This window comes from Pseudorca crassidens, unplaced genomic scaffold, assembly GCF_039906515.1.
Source record: "Pseudorca crassidens isolate mPseCra1 unplaced genomic scaffold, mPseCra1.hap1 Scaffold_90, whole genome shotgun sequence".
NCBI lineage: Eukaryota > Metazoa > Chordata > Mammalia > Artiodactyla > Delphinidae > Pseudorca > Pseudorca crassidens.
The window spans coordinates 259,517-273,161 of record NW_027136342.1 but is presented as its reverse complement, the minus strand read 5'-3'; the positions used below and the strand labels follow the sequence as shown (position 1 = coordinate 273,161).

Genomic DNA, 13,645 nt, shown 5'->3' with positions numbered 1-13,645 from the left:
AGGAAATCTGCACTACAATGAAGTCTCACTGCTCCCCAGTCAAAAGGGCCATCTGAAAAATGTATAAAATCCAGAAAGGCAGGACAGGCCATGGAGAACTGGGAGCCTTGTTATGCTGATGGGCGGGATGTAAATTGCCAACAGCCACTCTGGAGAAGTGTATGGTGTTTCCTGAAACATCTAAAAAACAAAGCAACAGAGCCTAGGGCACTTCCACTTATGGTCCTATAGCTTAGGGAAATTAAAATCAAAAAGACACAGCCACCCCAAAGTTTGGGACGGCTCTGTTTACAAGAACCTCGTTTACGGTACAAGTTCAATAACACAGAAAGTGAAAAATGGATAAAGAAGTTGTGGTACTTACGTAAAATGCAATATCACTCAGCAATGAAATGTATATCATCAGGCCCGTAGCAGCATAATGAGTGGATTCAGGTACGATGATTCTAAGTGAAATAAGTCACACAGAAAAAGAAACATCATAAGATATCACTACTACACGGAATGTAAACTTGGCTACACAGGAACTGAATTACAAAACAGAACAGGGTCTCAAATGTAGAAAACCAACTTATGCTTTCTTAAGGGGAAAGGTGAGTTGGGGTGCTGCATAAAACCAGAGATTGAAATTAGCACAGATACCGTTCCATAAGCCAAATATGTAATAGACAAGAGCTACTCCTTGCTCAACGAAGTGGACTCTACATCTCATATTAAACGCCTAAGAATACACCTGACTAGTAAGAATCTTAAATCCTATGGATTTATATGTCTCCAAAAGAGAATCAAGCGTGTGTACTGCGGCATAAACGCAGCAGTGATAGGATTGGTGAGGATCGGTGAGCAAATGCAGACCCTTTGAAGTCATATTTCATGGTACCCATTCCATGGGTCTCAACTCTCCAGGTTTAAGGGATTCTTCCTTCACCTAAAACATGCATGTGGAACCTAGAGTATGATCCACCGTGTGATCGGGAAACGTGTTCAAATGTGTCTCAGTTTTCGTCCCCTGGTACTCGGGTGCAACATTCCAGACGCTTTACTAAAACTCTCCCCACTTGGAGAGTCAGTGCCTTTAAACTCCTGTTTGGCCCGGTTTGCAATTTCTGCGGAAAAGGAACAGGAATAGGGAGAACCAATGAGAGACTAGCTGGAGGTGTCTGGACGGGCAAATTTAACTCTCATTTCCCACCAGGAAGAGGAATTAAACAAAGGCTCAGCGTGCCATGCCGGAACAACACTAGGGCCTGAAGCAAGGCTGCGGTGTTCCGGCCAGCTCACAAGAAAGCGAGTTGAAGAAAGGAGCTCAGGGGCACTGTAATTCACAAACCTGCAGAGTTAAAAATGACAGCTATCGTCCAAAAATATATTGAAGTAAGGCTGCCAAGAGGACTTGAAAGTGGGGCAGAATTGCAGGAAACAGGTTTCAGGAGGTAGACTGGAATTGCATGTAAAGCATAGGAAAAGAGGCAGAACGTCCACAATGATGCACTTGGCCAAAAAGGGCATATGCGTTTTTTCCTGAATATATTCAGGAAAAAACGCATATGCCCTTTTTGGCCAACCAAGCAAGCTTGCAAAGGAAATCTGCACTACAATGAAGTCTCACTGCCGCCCGGTCAAAAGGGCCATCGGAAAAAAGTGTAAAATCCAGAAAGGCAGGACAGGCCATGGAGAATTGGGAGCCTTGTTATGCTGATGGGTGGGATGTAAATTGCCAACAGCCACTCTGGAGAAGTGTATGGTGTTTCCTGAAACATCTAAAAAACAAAGCAACAGAGCCTAGGGCACTTCCACTTATGGTCCTATATCTTAGGGAAATTAAAATCAAAAAGACACAGCCACACCAAAGTTTGGGACGGTTCTTTTTACAAGAACCTCGTTTACGGTACAAGTTCAATATCACAGAAAGTGAAAAATGGATAAAGAAGTTGTGCTACTTATGTGCAGTGCAATATCACTCAGCAATGAAATCTATGTCATCAGGACCATAGTAGCATAATGAGTGGATTCAGGTACGATGATTCTAAGTGAAATAAGTCACACAGAAAAAGAAACATCATAAGATATCACTACTACACGGAATGTAAACTTGGCTACACAGGAACTGAATTACAAAACAGAACAGGGTCTCAAATGTAGAAAACCAACTTATGCTTGCTTAAGGGGAAAGCTGAGTTGGGGTGCTGCATAAAACCAGAGATTGAAATTAGCACAGATACCGTTCCATAAGCCAAATATGTAATAGACAAGAGCTACTCCTTGCTCAACGAAGTGGACTCAACACCCCATATTAAACGCCTAAGAATATATCTGACTAGTAAGAATCTTAAAACCTATGGATATTTATTTTTCCGAAAGAGAATCAAGCATGTGTACAGTGGCATAAACGCAGCAGTGATAGGATGGGTGAGGTTCGGTGAGCAAATGCAGACCCTTTGAAGTCATATTGCATGGTACCCATTCCATGGGTCTCAACTCTCCAGGTTCAAGGGATTCTTCCTTCAGCTAAAACATGCATGTGGAACCCAGAGTATGATCCACCGTGTGATCGGGTAACATGTTCAAATGTGTCTCAGTTTTCCTCCCCTGGTCCTCGGGTGCAACATTCCAGATGTTTTACTAACACTCTCCCCACTTGGAGAGTCAGTGCCTTTAACCTCCTGTTTGGCCCAGGTTACAATTTCTGCGGAAAATGAACCGGAATAGGGAGAACCAATGAGAGAATAGCTGGAGGTGTCTGGACGGGCAAATTTAACTCTCATTTCCCACCAGGAAGAGGAATTAACCAAAGGCTCAGCGTGCCATGCCGGAAACACACTAGGGCCTGAAGCAATGCTGCGGTGTTGCGGCCAGCTCACAAGAAAGCGAGTTGAAGAAAGGAGCTCAGGGGCACTTTAATTCACAAACCTGCAGAGTTATAAATGACAGCTATCGTCCAAAAATATATTGAAGTAAGGCTGCCAAGAGGACTTGAAAGCGGGGCAGAATTGCAGGAAATCGATTTCAGGAGGTAGACTGGAATTGCATGTAGAGCATAGGAAAAGAGGCAGAACGTCCACAATGATGCACTTGGCCAAAAAGGGCGTATGCGTTTTTTCCTGAATATGTTCAGGAAGAAACGTATACGCCCTTTTTGGCCAACCAAGCAAGCTTGCAAAGGAAATCTGCACTACAATGAAGTCTCACTGCCCCCCGGTCAAAAGGGCCATGTGAAAAATGTATAAAATCCAGAAAGGCAGGACAGGCCATGGAGAACTGGGAGCCTTGTTATGCTGATGGGCGGGATGTAAATTGCCAACAGCCACTCTGGAGAAGTGTATGGTGTTTCCTGAAACATCTAAAAAACAAAGCAACAGAGCCTAGGGCACTTCCACTTATGGTCCTATAGCTTAGGGAAATTAAAATCAAAAAGACACAGCCACCCCAAAGTTTGGGACCGCTCTGTTTACAAGAACCTCGTTTACGGTACAAGTTCAATATCACAGAAAGCGAAAAATGGATAAAGAATTTGTGGTACTTACGTACAATGCAATATCACTCAGCAATGAAATGTATATCATCAGGCCCGTAGCAGCATAATGAGTGGATTCAGGTACGATGATTCTAAGTGAAATAAGTCACACAGAAAAAGAAACATCATAAGATATCACTACTACCCGGAATGTAAACATGGCTACACAGGAACTGAATTACAAAACAGAACAGGGTCTCAAATGTAGAAAACCAACTTATGCTTGCTTAAGGGGAAAGGTGAGTTGGGGTGCTGTATAAAAACAGAGACTGAAATTAGCACAGATACCATTCCATAAGCCAAACATGTAATAGACAACAGCTACTCCTTTCTCAATGAAGTGGACTCAACACACCATATTAAACGTCTAAGAATATACCTGACTAGTAAGAATCTTAAAACCTATGGATTTATATGTCTCCGAAAGAGAATCAAGCGTGTGTACAGTGCCATAAGCGCAGCAGTGATAGGATTGGTGAGGTTCGGTGAGCCAATGCAGAACCTTTGAAGTCATATTGCATGGTACCCATTCCATGGGTCTCAAATCTCCAGGTTTAAGGGATTCTTCCTTCAGCTAAAACTTGCATGTGGAACACAGAGTATGATCCACCGTGTGATCGGGAAACGTGTTCAAATGTGTCTCAGGTTCCGTCCCCTGGTACTCGGGTGCAACATTCCAGACGCTTTACTAACACTCTCCCCACTTGGAGAGTCAGTGCCTTTAACCTCCTGTTTGGCCAAGTTTGCAATTTCTGCAGAAAATGAACAGGAATAGGGAGAACCAATGAGAGACTAGCTGGAGGTGTCTGGACGGGCAAATTTAACTCTCATTTCCCACCAGGAAGAGGAATTAACCCAAGGCTCAGCGTGCCACGCCAGAACCACACTAGGGCCTGAAGCAATCCTGCGGTGTTGCGGCCAGCTCACAAGAAAGCGAGTTGAAGAAAGGAGTTCAGGGGCACTGTAATTCACAAACCTGCAGAGTTATAAATGATAGCTATCGTCCAAAAATATATTGAAGTAAGGCTGCCAAGAGGACTTGAAAGCGGGGCAGAATTGCAGGAAACTGATTTCAGGACGTAGACTGGAATTGTATGTAAAGCATAGGAAAAGGGGCAGAACGTCCACAATGATACACTTGGCCAAAAAGGGCGTATGCGTTTTTTCCTGAATATATTCAGGAAAAAACGCATACGCCCTTTTTGGCCAACCAAGCAAGCTTGAAAAGGAAATCTGCACTACAATGAAGTCTCACTGCTCCCCGGTCAAAAGGGCCACCTGAAAAATGTATAAAATCCAGAAAGGCAGGACAGGCCATGGAGAACTGGGAGCCTTGTTATGCTGATGGGCGGGATGTAAATATCCAACAGCCACTCTGGAGAAGTATAAGGTGTTTCCTGAAACATCTAAAAAACAAAGCAACAGAGCCTAGGGCACTTCCACTTATGGTCCTATAGCTTAGGGAAATTAAAATCAAAAAGACACAGCCACCCCAAAGTTTGGGACAGCTCTGTTTACAAGAACTTCATTTACGGTACAAGTTCAATAACACAGAAAGTGAAAAATGGATAAAGAATTTGTGGTACTTACGTACAATGCAATATCACTCAGCAATGAAATGTATATCATCAGGACCGTAGCAGCATAATGACTGGATTCAGGTACGATGATTCTAAGTGAAATAAGTCACACAGAAAAAGAAACATCATAAGATATCACTACTACACGGAATGTAAACTTGGCTACACAGGAACTGAATTACAAAACAGAACAGGGTCTCAAATGTAGAAAACCAACTTATGCTTGCTTAAGGGGAAAGGTGAGTTGGGGTGCTGCATAAAACCAGAGATTGAAATTAGCACAGATACCGTTCCATAAGCCAAATATGTAATAGACAAGAGCTACTCCTTGCTCAACGAAGTGGACTATACATCTCATATTAAACGCCTAAGAATACACCTGACTAGTAAGAATCTTAAATCCTATGGATTTATATGTCTCCAAAAGAGAATCAAGCGTGTGTACAGCGGCATAAACGCAGCAGTGATAGGATTGGTGAGGTTCGGTGAGCAAATGCAGACCCTTTGAAGTCATATTTCATGGTACCCATTCCATGGGTCTCAACTCTCCAGGTTTAAGGGATTCTTCCTTCACCTAAAACATGCATGTGGAACCCAGAGTATGATCCACCGTGTGATCGGGAAACGTGTTCAAATGTGTCTCAGTTTTCGTCCCCTGGTACTCGGGTGCAACATTCCAGACGCTTTACTAAAACTCTCCCCACTTGGAGAGTCAGTGCCTTTAAACTCCTGTTTGGCCCGGTTTGCAATTTCTGCGGAAAAGGAACAGGAATAGGGAGAACCAATGAGAGACTAGCTGGAGGTGTCTGGACGGGCAAATTTAACTCTCATTTCCCACCAGGAAGAGGAATTAACCAAAGGCTCAGCGTGCCATGCCGGAACCACACTAGGGCCTGAAGCAATCCTGCGGTGTTGCGGCCACCTCACAAGAAAGTGAGTTGAAGAAAGGAGCTCAGGGGCACTGTAATTCACAAAACCTGCAGAGTTATAAATGACAGCTATCGTCCAAAAATATATTGATGTAAGGCTGCCAAGAGGACTTGAAAGCGGGCCAGAATTGTAGGAAACCGATTTCAGGAGGTAGACTGGAATTACATGTAAAGCATAGGAAAAGAGGCAGAACGTCCACAATGATGCAGTTGGCCAAAAAGGGCGTATGCTTTTTTTCCTGAATATATTCAGGAAAAAACGCATACGCACTTTTTGGTCAACCAAGCAAGCTTGCAAAGGAAATCTGCACTACAATGAAGTCTCACTGCCCCCCGGTCAAAAGGGCCATCGGAAAATAGTGTAAAATCCAGAAAGGCAGGACAGGCCATGGAGAACTGGGAGCCTTATTATGCTGATGGGCGAGATGTAAATTGCCAACAGCCACTCTGGAGAAGTGTATGGTGTTTCCTGAAACATCTACAAAACAAAGCAACAGAGCCTAGGGCACTTCCACTTATGGTCCTATAGCTTAGGGAAATTAGAATCAAAAAGGCACAGCCACCCCAAAGTTTGGGACAGCTCTGTTTACAAGAACCTCGTTTACAGTACGAGTTCAATATCACAGAAAGTGAAAAATGGATAAAGAAGTTGTGGTAGGTACATACAATGCAATATCACTCAGCAATGAAATCTATGTCATCAGGCCCGTAGCAGCATAATGAGTGGATGCAGGTACGATGATTCTAAGTGAAATAAGTCACACAGAAAAAGAAACATCATAAGATATCACTACTACACGGAATGTAAACTTGGCTACACAGGAACAGAATTACAAAACAGAACAGGGTCTCAAATGTAGAAAACCAACTTATGCTTGCTTAAGGGGAAAGGTGAGTTGGGGTGCTGCATAAAACCAGAGATTGAAATTAGCACAGATACCGTTCCATAAGCCAAATATGTAATAGACAAGAGCTAGTCTTTGCTCAACGAAGAGGACTGAATACCCCATATTAAACATCTAAGAATATACCTGACTAGTAAGAATCTTAAAATCTATGGATTTATATGTCTCCAAAAGAGAATCAAGCGTGTGTACAGTGGCAAAAGCGCAGCAGTGATAAGATTGGTGAGGTTTGGTGAGCCAATGCAGAACCTTTGAATTTATATTGCATGGTACCCATTCCATGGGTCTCAACTCTCCTGGTTTAAGGGATTCTTCCTTCAGCTAAAACATGCATGTGGAACCCAGAGTATGATCCACCGTGTGATTGGGAAACGTGTTCAAATGTGTCTCAGGTTTCATCCCCTGGTACTCGGGTGCAACATTCCAGACGCTTTACTAACACTCTCCCCACTTGGAGAGTCAGTGCCTTTAACCTCCTGTTTGGCCCAGTTTGCCATTTCTGCGGAAAATGAACAGGAATAGGGAGAACCAATGAGAGACTAGCTGGAGGTGTCTGGACGGGCAAATTTAACTCTCATTTCCCACCAGGAAGAGGAATTAACCAAAGGCTCAGCGTGCCATGCCGGAACCACACTAGGGCCTGAAGCAAGGCTGCGGTGTTGCGGCCAGCTCACAAGAAAGCGAGTTGAAGAAAGGAGCTCAGGGGCACTGTAATTCACAAACCTGCAGAGTTATAAATGACAGCTATCGTCCAAAAATATATTGAAGTAAGTCGGCCAAGAGGACTTGAAAGCGGGGCAGAATTGCAGGAAACCGATTTCAGGAGGTAGACTGGAATTGCATGTAAAGCATAGGAAAAGAGGCAGAACGTCCACAATGATGCACTTGGCCAAAAAGGGCGTATGCGTTTTTTCCTGAATATATTCAGGAAAAAACGCATACGCACTTTTTGGCCAACCAAGCAAGCTTGCAAATGAAATCTGCATTACAATGAAGTCTCACTGCCCCCCAGTCAAAAGGGCCATCTGAAAAAAGTGTAAAATCCAGAAAGGCAGGACAGGCCATGGAGCATTGGGAGCCTTGTTATGCTGATGGGCGGGATGTAAATTGCCAACAGCCACTCTGGAGAAGTGTATGGTGTTTCCTGAAACATCTAAAAAACAAAGCAACAGAGCCTAGGGCACTTCCACTTATGGTGGTATAGCTTAGGGAAATTAAAATCAAAAAGACACAGCCACCCCAAAGTTTGGGACGGCTCTGTTTACAAGAACCTCGTTTACAGTACAAGTTCAATATCACAGAAAGTGAAAAATGGATAAAGAAGTTGTGGTACTTACGTACAATGCAATATCACTCAGCAATGAAATGTATATCATCAGGCCCGTAGCAGCATAATGAGTGGATTCAGGTACGATGATTCTAAGTGAAATAAGTCACACAGAAAAAGAAACATCATAAGATATCACTACTACACGGAATGTAAACTTGGCTACACAGGAACTGAATTACAAAACAGAACAGGGTCTCAAATGTAGAAAACCAACTTATGCTTGCTTAAGGGGAAAGGTGAGTTGGGGTGCTGCATAAAACCAGAGATTGAAATTACCACAGATACCGTTCCATAAGCCAAATATGTAATAGACAAGAGCTACTCCTTGCTCAACGAAGTGGACTCTACACCCCATATTAAACGCCTAAGAATATACCTGACCAGTAAGAATCTTAAAACCTATAGATTTCTATGTCTCCGAAAGAGAATCAAGCGTGTGTACAGCGGCATAAACGCAGCAGTGATAGGATTGGTGAGGTTCGGTGAGCAAATGCAGACCCTTTGAGGTCATATTGCATGGTACCCATTCCATGGGTCTCAACTCTCCAGGTTTAAGGGATTCTTCCTTCAGCTAAAACATGCATGTGGAACCCAGAGTATGATCCACCATGTGATCGGGAAACGTGTTCAAATGCGTCTCAGTTTTCGTCCCCTGGTACTCGGGTGCAACATTCCAGTCGCTTTACTAACACTCTCCCCACTTGGAGAGTCAGTGCCTTTAACCTCCTGTTTGGCCCAGTTTGCCATTTCTGCAGAAAATGAACAGGAATAAGGAGAACCAATGAGAGACTAGCTGGAGGTGTCTGGACGGGCAAATTTAACTCTCATTTCCCACCAGGAAGAGGAATTAACCAAAGGCTCAGCGTGCCATGCCGGAACCACACTAGGGCCTGAAGCAATCCTGCGGTGTTGCGGCCAGCTCACAAGAAAGCGAGTTGAAGAAAGGAGCTCAGGGGCACTGTAATTCACAAACCTGCAGAGTTATAAATGACAGCTATCGTCCAAAAATATATTGAAATAAGGCTGCCAAGAGGACTTGAAAGCGGGGCAGAATTGCAGGAAACCAATTTCAGGACGTAGACTGGAATTGCATGTAAAGCATAGGAAAAGAGGCAGAACGTCCACAATGATGCACTTGGCCAAAAAGGGCGTATGCGTTTTTTCCTGAATATATTCAAGAAAAAACGCATACGCCCTTTTTGGCCAACCAAGCAAGCTTGCAAAGGAAATCTGCACTACAATGAAGTCTCACTGCTCCCCAGTCAAAAGGGCCATCTGAAAAATGTATAAAATCCAGAAAGGCAGGACAGGCCATGGAGAACTGGGAGCCTTGTTATGCTGATGGGCGGGATGTAAATTGCCAACAGCCACTCTGGAGAAGTGTATGGTGTTTCCTGAAACATCTAAAAAACAAAGCAACAGAGCCTAGGGCAATTCCACTTATGGTCCTATAGCTTAGGGAAATTAAAATCAAAAAGACACAGCCACCCCAAAGTTTGGGACAGCTCTGTTTACAAGAACTTCATTTACGGTACAAGTTCAATAACACAGAAAGTGAAAAATGGATAAAGAATTTGTGGTACTTACGTACAATGCAATATCACTCAGCAATGAAATCTATATCATCAGGCCCGTAGCAGCATAATGAGTGGATTCAGGTACGATGATTCTAAGTGAAATAAGTCACACAGAAAAAGAAACATCATAAGATATCACTACTACACGGAATGTAAACTTGGCTACACAGGAACTGAATTACAAAACAGAACAGGGTCTCAAATGTAGAAAACCAACTTATGCTTGCTTAAGGGGAAAGGTGAGTTGGGGTGCTGCATAAAACCAGAGATTGAAATTAGCACAGATACCGTTCCATAAGCCAAATATGTAATAGACAAGAGCTACTCCTTGCTCAACGAAGTGGACTCTACATCTCATATTAAACGCCTAAGAATACACCTGACTAGTAAGAATCTTAAATCCTATGGATTTATATGTCTCCAAAAGAGAATCAAGCGTGTGTACAGCGGCATAAACGCAGCAGTGATAGGATTGGTGAGGTTCGGTGAGCAAATGCAGACCCTTTGAAGTCATATTTCATGGTACCCATTCCATGGGTCTCAACTCTCCAGGTTTAAGGGATTCTTCCTTCACCTAAAACATGCATGTGGAACCCAGAGTATGATCCACCGTGTGATCGGGAAACGTGTTCAAATGTGTCTCAGTTTTCGTCCCCTGGTACTCGGGTGCAACATTCCAGACGCTTTACTAAAACTCTCCCCACTTGGAGAGTCAGTGCCTTTAAACTCCTGTTTGGCCCGGTTTGCAATTTCTGCGGAAAAGGAACAGGAATAGGGAGAACCAATGAGAGACTAGCTGGAGGTGTCTGGACGGGCAAATTTAACTCTCATTTCCCACCAGGAAGAGGAATTAACCAAAGGCTCAGCGTGCCATGCCGGAACCACACTAGGGCCTGAAGCAAGGCTGCGGTGTTGCGGCCAGCTCACAAGAAAGTGAGTTGAAGAAAGGAGCTCAGGGGCACTGTAATTCACAAACCTGCAGAGTTATAAATGACAGCTATCGTCCAAAAATATATTGAAGTAAGGCTGCCAAGAGGACTTGAAAGCGGGCCAGAATTGTAGGAAACCGATTTCAGGAGGTAGACTGGAATTACATGTAAAGCATAGGAAAAGAGGCAGAACGTCCACAATGATGCACTTGGCCAAAAAGGGCGTATGCGTTTTTTCCTGAATATATTCAGGAAAAAACGCATACGCACTTTTTGGTCAACCAAGCAAGCTTGCAAAGGAAATCTGCACTACAATGAAGTCTCACTGCCCCCCGGTCAAAAGGGCCATCGGAAAATAGTGTAAAATCCAGAAAGACAGGACAGGCCATGGAGAACTGGGAGCCTTATTATGCTGATGGGCGAGATGTAAATTGCCAACAGCCACTCTGGAGAAGTGTATGGTGTTTCCTGAAACATCTACAAAACAAAGCAACAGAGCCTAGGGCACTTCCACTTATGGTCCTATAGCTTAGGGAAATTAGAATCAAAAAGGCACAGCCACCCCAAAGTTTGGGACAGCTCTGTTTACAAGAACCTCGTTTACAGTACGAGTTCAATATCACAGAAAGTGAAAAATGGATAAAGAAGTTGTGGTAGGTACATACAATGCAATATCACTCAGCAATGAAATCTATGTCATCAGGCCCGTAGCAGCATAATGAGTGGATGCAGGTACGATGATTCTAAGTGAAATAAGTCACACAGAAAAAGAAACATCATAAGATATCACTACTACACGGAATGTAAACTTGGCTACACAGGAACAGAATTACAAAACAGAACAGGGTCTCAAATGTAGAAAACCAACTTATGCTTGCTTAAGGGGAAAGGTGAGTTGGGGTGCTGCATAAAACCAGAGATTGAAATTAGCACAGATACCGTTCCATAAGCCAAATATGTAATAGACAAGAGCTAGTCTTTGCTCAACGAAGAGGACTGAATACCCCATATTAAACGTCTAAGAATATACCTGACTAGTAAGAATCTTAAAATCTATGGATTTATATGTCTCTGAAAGAGAATCAAGCGTGTGTACAGTGGCAAAAGCGCAGCAGTGATAAGATTGGTGAGGTTTGGTGAGCCAATGCAGAACCTTTGAATTTATATTGCATGGTACCCATTCCATGGGTCTCAACTCTCCTGGTTTAAGGGATTCTTCCTTTAGCTAAAACATGCATGTGGAACCCAGAGTATGATCCACCGTGTGATTGGGAAACGTGTTCAAATGTGTCTCAGGTTTCATCCCCTGGTACTCGGGTGCAACATTCCAGACGCTTTACTAACACTCTCCCCACTTGGAGAGTCAGTGCCTTTAACCTCCTGTTTGGCCCAGTTTGCCATTTCTGCGGAAAATGAACAGGAATAGGGAGAACCAATGAGAGACTAGCTGGAGGTGCCTGGACGGGCAAATTTAACTCTCATTTCCCACCAGGAAGAGGAATTAACCAAAGGCTCAGCGTGCCATGCCGGAACCACACTAGGGCCTGAAGCAATGCTGCGGTGTTGCAGCCAGCTCACAAGAAAGCGAGTTGAAGAAAGGAGCTCAGAGGCACTGTAATTCACAAACCTGCAGAGTTATAAATGACAGCTATCGTCCAAAAATATATTGAAGTAAGGCTGCCAAGAGGACTTGAAAGCGGGGCAGAATTGCAGGAAACCGATTTCAGGAGGTAGACTGGAATTGCATGTAAAGCATAGGAAAAGAGGCAGAACGTCCACAATGATGCACTTGGCCAAAAAGGGCGTATGCGTTTTTTCCTGAATATATTCAGGAAAAAACGCATACGCCCTTTTTGGCCAACCAAGCAAGCTTGCAAATGAAATCTGCATTACAATGAAGTCTCACTGCCCCCCAGTCAAAAGGGCCATCTGAAAAAAGTGTAAAATCCAGAAAGGCAGGACAGGCCATGGAGCATTGGGAGCCTTGTTATGCTGATGGGCGGGATGTAAATTGCCAACAGCCACTCTGGAGAAGTGTATGGTGTTTCCTGAAACATCTAAAAAACAAAGCAACAGAGCCTAGGGCACTTCCACTTACGGTTCTATAGCTTAGGGAAATTAAAATCAAAAAGACACAGCCACCCCAAAGTTTGGGACGGCTCTGTTTACAAGAACCTCGTTTACAGTACAAGTTCAATATCACAGAAAGTGAAAAATGGATAAAGAAGTTGTGGTACTTACGTACAATGCAATATCACTCAGCAATGAAATGTATATCATCAGGCCCGTAGCAGCATAATGAGTGGATTCAGGTACGATGATTCTAAGTGAAATAAGTCACACAGAAAAAGAAACATCATAAGATATCACTACTACACGGAATGTAAACTTGGCTACACAGGAACTGAATTACAAAACAGAACAGGGTCTCAAATGTAGAAAACCAACTTATGCTTGCTTAAGGGGAAAGGTGAGTTGGGGTGCTGCATAAAACCAGAGATTGAAATTACCACAGATACCGTTCCATAAGCCAAATATGTAATAGACAAGAGCTACTCCTTGCTCAACGAAGTGGACTCTACACCCCATCTTAAATGCCTAAGAATATACCTGACCAGTAAGAATCTTAAAACCTATAGATTTCTATGTCTCCGAAAGAGAATCAAGCGTGTGTACAGCGGCATAAACGCAGCAGTGATAGGATTGGTGAGGTTCGGTGAGCAAATGCAGACCCTTTGAGGTCATATTGCATGGTACCCATTCCATGGATCTCAACTCTCCAGGTTTAAGGGATTCTTCCTTCAGCTAAAACATGCATGTGGAACCCAGAGTATGATCCACCATGTGATCGGGAAACGTGTTCAAATGCGTCTCAGTTTTC

At 43.5% G+C, this 13,645-nt stretch overlaps 1 long non-coding RNA gene across 1 annotated transcript in view; it reads right to left on the bottom strand.

Moving 5' to 3' along the window:
• Nucleotides 1-13,645, bottom strand: part of LOC137218352 (uncharacterized) — a 360,832-nt gene that overhangs the window by 303,350 nt on the left and 43,837 nt on the right. Inside the window, exon 2 of the long non-coding RNA XR_010940671.1 lies at nucleotides 365-446. This is a non-coding gene — a long non-coding RNA (uncharacterized lncRNA). The remainder of the gene's footprint in view (nucleotides 1-364; nucleotides 447-13,645) is intronic.